Source organism: Pan paniscus, chromosome 2 (assembly GCF_029289425.2).
Source record: "Pan paniscus chromosome 2, NHGRI_mPanPan1-v2.0_pri, whole genome shotgun sequence".
NCBI classification, from domain to species: Eukaryota; Metazoa; Chordata; class Mammalia; order Primates; family Hominidae; genus Pan; species Pan paniscus.
Window position 1 is genome coordinate 178,157,441 of NC_085926.1, and position 6,645 is coordinate 178,164,085.

Here is a 6,645-nt window from a genome sequence, read left to right on the forward strand (position 1 = left end):
ATATTGGAGGTTGTACCATAGCCCGTGATTGTATCTCTGGATAGAACTTCTTTTTGATGTATTATCTTCCTTTAATTAGTGGGTATCTGAAGACATCAATCTTTGGATTTATGAAAGGATACCAATATATTGTTTCACTATTTGGAGGACTAGCCATGTGTCTTTAAAAAAAAATCCATCTTTTTACCAACTGCTTGAAAGTGATTATCTGTGACCTGATTTTAGAACCATTTCTTAAAGAGGTGTTTATTTTGGCATGCCACTTGGGGATAATGATTGTAAACCTTAGAATTAACATAATGAATTTACCTTATCTTTATTTCCTTCATAATGTATGCCCACAGTTCTGAACTATGTATTTGACTTTCATTGTTAATTGGTCTAAAAAGTCATCAGTGCATAAATTCACATGACTTAGAAAAAGTTTAGTCAGAAAGCTCTGAGCTTTCTGGGAAGTTACATAATACATAATACCAGTAGAAACAAAATTTTTCTAACTGGAGATTATTGTTAGAAAGTTAGATGTAGAGTAAAAAAAAACAAGATTAAGAGATTTAAGACACTTTTTAAAATTCTCAGCACTTTTAAACTTATGACGGAACCAGTAGGGCCTTTAATTTCTAGGCAGCAAGTTTAACCAGCTGCATTTGTTAAGGTAATGCTAACTGATATAAAAGATAAATCCCCACATCTCAGAGGCTGGACATGAGAGTTTACTTTTCACTTGGGTAAAATCCTGATTGACAAGTGACTTGCCACCAAATAATTCAAAGACCTAGGGTCTTGTATCCTGTGGCTCTAACAGTTTCATCATGTTGCTTTCAAGGTCACTATGCTCATTTGCATCAAGCCAGAAGGGAAAGGGACAATGAAAATTACCCGTGGGGGGCTTCATAAATTAATTATAAAGGGACTGCTTCACCTTTGCTCTCATTCTATTGGCAAAAGTTCAGTCACATGACACATCTAACTATAAAGGAGGCTGGAAAGTACAGTTTACCCAGGTATACAGAAAGAAAAGATTTGGTGTCATCAGCTAGTAATTACTGTCACAGCAGCCAATGGCTTTATACCCTTTTAACATCAATTCTAAAACCTAAAACAAATAGAAAATTTCTATTTACCAATATTTTGGGGGAAGAAATAACCAGCATTAATTTTTCTAAGTGCTGTGATTTGTCATTGTCCAGTTCAGGGGAATGAGAATGAGACCATTTCTCAAACTTTGTGTTACTATTGACAGAATTATCTGGATTTATTTTCTTAAGTTTGCCTAAGCTGTATAAACATGAGCTCTTTCCCTGTAAAGTGGCTTCATGTATCTCACTTTGTCATCATTGACCTAAGTAGAACTCGAGAAGTGGTTTATTAAAATAACTCACTAAGTGGATTGCTGAGGCTCTTGCTTCATCACGACAGCACCAAATTGTGATACACTCCTTCCCCTACCACTTCCTTAAAAAAAAAACATTTTTTTTTTCTTTTTTGTCTTGAAATAACACTCTGAAAATCTGTGCTATAATTAAGAGAAGCAGGATTTTCTGGTAATGGGAATCATGGGAGCATTCTCAGATCAATTTGTTTCTCAGCTCGAGTTTACCGTAAGAACCGCTTTTGGTATGCGGACTCTCAAGGGAAATCAAGACGACCTCAGAAACTTGCTCAGAGTTTCCAGGTTAAGTGGAATGGGAAGGTTGTGACAAGTGGCTGTGCCACCTACAAACTGATGAGCAGCCTGAGGCCCCTAAACCAGAAGCTCATTGCCCCTACACACACACGCACATACACACACACACACACACACATTTCACCTCAGCCCATTAAAAAGTCAGAATTTTGAATGTGCTATTTTATGAAGATGTTAACATTATTTTAGTTTAAAAATCTCATACTTCTCAGATCAGTCTGTCTATACAAGACTTCTTCCTTCTTAGAATTGCGGCAGAACTTATTGTCATAGCACTCCCATAGCAGTTTACATATATTGCTCTAGATTAAAGCATTTTTGTACCTTTTCCTTCTCACATTTTCATGATAATTAAGACTTTTTTCCAAAAGAAACACAAACTTTTATCAAATTAGCTATTTCCAATTTTCCAAATTTACTTTCCACTCTTATCTATATGCATTTGGGGTCTTATTGTTATTGTTGTTTATGTTCTTATTAATATATTTTAATCTCTTTTTACCTCATTTAGTGTCCTAAATGAATCTAGTTTGGAAGAAAGTTAGCATTTAATATTTACTTATTGAGTTCCTACTATGTGCTAGGCACTGTTCTGGGTTATGGGAGACAGTGATAAATGAGACATAAATTTTGCTTCAAGTAGCTTACATTTGAGGAGTGGGGTTAGGGAGATAGACAATAAGATGTAAAGATATAAATGAGATAATGAGACAAGTATGCAGTGTTGCTGAGAAGTATGCAGCTGTGTGGAGACGCGGGCAGCATGTTCCAAGCAGGAAAACAGCAACTGCAAAAGCAGGTTTGGTGAGTTCCAGGCACAGCACAAAGGCCATTGTGGCCAAAGCAAAATGAGTAGGATGACAAGTGGAAAGTGAGAAGGTGACAAAAGTCAATAGGGGGCTTCAGAGTTCTTGTAGATGATATCGAGAAGTCACAAGAAGGTATTAAACAAGGTATGGTTAAGATCTTATTTATACTCTGATTGCCTCAGCTACCATGTAGTAGATACATCGAAAAGCAGAGGACAAAAGTCTGGGTGGACAGGTAAGAATCTGTTCTTGGACTAGGAACTTTAGTAGAGGAGGTGCTGAGAAATACTTAGACTCTGAGTGTATTTTGAAGGTAGAAGTTACAGAGTTACTCGTGGGTTAAAAGAGTGCCATGGAAGAAAATGTGGAATCAAGGAAGAGTCCTACGCAGAGATGGATTTTGGTACCATTTGTTATAACAGAGGTGATTTGATGATATTCATTCATTCAAACATTAAGTAATTATTTTGTGTCATACATTATGCTCAGCACTGAAGACATGGAGAATACCCTACGGAATTCTAATTTAAGCAAGAGGTGATGAGGGCTGGCATCGAGACAGAGGAAAAACAATGAAGAAAAAAATGACAAAATTAAGAAATATGTGGCAGATGGAATTGGCAGAATATGGTGCCTGATGTTGAGAAAGAAAGATTCTGGAATGATTTGAAAATGTCTGATGCAAGTGGGCAGATGGCAACGGCATTAACAAAGATGGGGAATGTATGAGAAGAAATTGGTTTGTGGAAAAAGTCATTATTATGTTAATATTGGCAGTTAATAATTATCGATCACTTCTTATGTACTAGGCACTCTGCTTACTGCTTAATACAAACAGCCTCATTTACCCTCAAACATATACGGAGAAGACTAATATTGTCCCTGTTTTTATGGAGGCATAAACTAGGGCTTGCAGAGGTTAAATCACTTGCTCTTAAGAGATATACCTAATGTAAATGACAAGTTAATGGGTGCAGCACACCAACATGGCACATGTATACATATTTAACAAACCTGCACGTTGTGCACAGGTACCCTAGAACTTAAAGTAAAATAAAAAAAAGAAAAAAAAACTTGCTCAATGTCACATATGTAGGAATTATGAAAGCCAGGCCTTGAATCCACGATAACAATATTTGCAGATGCTGGGTTTGAGCTGAATAGACATTCACTTAGGGACATTTTGTAGATTTATAAACATGGACTTGGAAGTTGGAATGTACCCTGGAGGAAAAGATTTGAGAATTATCAGCATAAAGGTGATTGTTCAATTGCATACCCTGTATTGGTGTTCTCTTTCCTTAGTTTTTTCTACCCCTAAGTGTTTCCTGGGATCATCACTGAAATAAGCTACTTGCACTTGAGTCCTTTTCCCGGAGTCTGCTTCTGAGGAAACCCAAATCTAGACAGAAAGTGATTGAGAAGTAGAAGACGAAGAAGAAAGATCAAAAAAATTCTTTCTTAGGAGCTTGGCTATGAAAGGAAAGGGAAATGAATAGTGAAGTAATCCCAAGAGAATGTAGGACTACTTTTTAAGAAGGTAAAACAACCATATTAAATGCTGGGAGAAATTAGTTAACAGAAAGGAAAACATTGGAGAGTTCCTGGTAAAAAATTTCTATTGTTTTCTATGAGGTTAAGGGGAAGTTATCTGCTCAGGGAAAGAGGTGAGAGAGAAAAGGTGTCATGGGGTTTAAGGTGGTTGCTAAAGGGTTGAAAACCACAGATTTTTCATGAATTTTACATGATTTTTGTCATGAAAGCTTGGCAATCCAAGAGTAGAAATGGAAAAGATGATTGGAATCGTGAGTCTAGGTTAACATTTTCAGAACTGAATTTTTCAATAATCCAAGTGCTTAGGATAGAAACAACAGTGGTCCGGTGAAAGTGTAAACAGCTCTGATATTACCAGTGCCTCCAGGTCTTGCTGACCTGGCTACAGACAACCTGAGGCTTCCATTCCCCAATCCTCTCTGCTTTGTTTTCTTAAATCTTTGCCTTACCAATTTCTGACCTACAGCTGCCTGGACCTTGAGACTTCATGAATATTCTTTTTCACTTTTTTTTTTCCAGTAAGATAAAAGGAGTTATGGAGTCACTGAGTTGAAGAAATTTTAAAGCTAGAAATGTTTTTTGCCTACGAAGAAACTGAATTTCAGAGAGGTACTCACTTGCCAAAATTACAAAACAAGTTAGTGAGAAAGCCAAGAGATTACTTTTTGTTCATTTTAAAAATTTAAAAATTTCTTAGTATAGATGCAGGGGGTACATATGCAGGTTTGTTACATGGATATATTGTGCAATTGTGAGATGGTTTTTCCCACCATACTCAGGTATCTACCTTAAGGATAGGGACAAAGAAGCAAAAGCAAACAGGCAAATGTGCAAAAAGAAAGAATATGGACTTCGTCCTTTTAAATGAAAACTAGTTTGAAATTTGCTTTACTTTTTTCTTAATTCTTGCTAAGTATGTTTTCTTGCTTAATTCTTGCTAAGCAATTTATTACTTTGATTTTCATCAGGGAAGGAGTATGATGATATAATAACTCTGCTTCTCTTATTGGGGCCATTATCACCTTGTCTTTCAAGGAATGATCTTCCTTTAGCTAAAAAGGATGAAGTGAGGAGGTGGATGAGATCAGATCACTGAGGTCAGCTAAAGAGTTTGGTCCCTACCACTGAGGATTCCTTCCTGTCCCCCAGGGAAGCACATCTGCACCCAGCTCTATCCCAGAAAGCACAAGGAGCAAAAGATCAGGCAGGCTAATTAACTAAGGGCTCTACTTCAGCTGTGGAAATCATTAATCATAGAGCTGCCACATGGCCACCGGTCTTTTAATGATGATTTTAATTTACATACTAAGCAAACAGTTTAAAGAATGTTGCTTTGGGTAGAATTTGTGAGTCATGCCTAGGCAGGTTATTTCAAAGTCAATTACACTTTAATACTCTTTCTCCAAAAAGTAGTTCTTTCATTTTGACAACTTCATTTTATAAATACCATCACTGGGCTGTCATTTGCTTGATTCTGGGTAAATTAATTCCAACCAAGCATTTATTATTTTAATAAAAGAAAAAAAATATAAAAACTGTTTAAAAAATTATAATGGGGCCAAGCATGGTGGCTCACACCTGTAATTCCAGCACTTTGGGAGGCCAAGGAGGGAGGATCATTTGAGGCCAGGGGTTCAAGACCAGCCTGTGTCACATAGCCAGACTCCCTTCACCTGCAACCCTTGATCTCTACAAGAAATAAAAATAACAGAAAATTGTAACAATTGTGAAATAGTCTGGATTTTGGAACTAGGAAGGATTTTAGATATTAACTACTCCAAGTGATTTTCAAATAAAATTAAAATCTAGAGATGTTAAGTGACTTGTCAGAGATCACAGAGCATTTGACTAGGGGAGCCAAACTGGATGATAAGTCTGATGTTTTTCCCTAAAACTATTAATGAAATTAGATACATTAAGATAACACCATGTTTCAAAACAATGCACTGGTTTTCCAGAATCAATTAAATCCACATAGTTGAGTGTTCCTGCATTCCAAATTAGACAGCTTGGCTCACAAGTGTTATTGCTGTCAAAAGCCATATCATCTCAAGTTAATTTTCTTAATTTGAAAAGCAAAATCCAGTTACTTGTTTTTCATTAAATAATAATACTTGTCTTGAGGTAATGTGGCCAAAAAGTGGCAGTCATGAAAGAAACAGCTTAATTGCACTCAGAACAGTACGTAAAAGAAACAATTATATCTCAAAGACTTCACAGTATAATGTATAGGGAATAAAGCTGCCTACTTCAATAATAAGGGACAAGAGGTTTGAAGTGATTTACAGTTTTACAAGTTATTTCACATCTGGCCTCATATAGTTTTTAAATGACATAGTCAATGATTGTTACTATCTTTTATGACTTAAGGCACAGAGATGTTAAGTGACTTGTTCAAAGTCACACAGCTGTTTGGTGGCCTGGCCTAGGTTAGATCCTCCTCTCTCGGTTTCCTGGTGTTCAGTTCAGGCTTTCCTCTACACTACACTAATGGCCCTTCATGGAAGTATGCGTGAAAACATCACTCTGTGTTCTTGCTGGACACTGGCTGACTGACCAGCTGTTCACCCAGTAAATGTAAAGGGCCACGCTAAA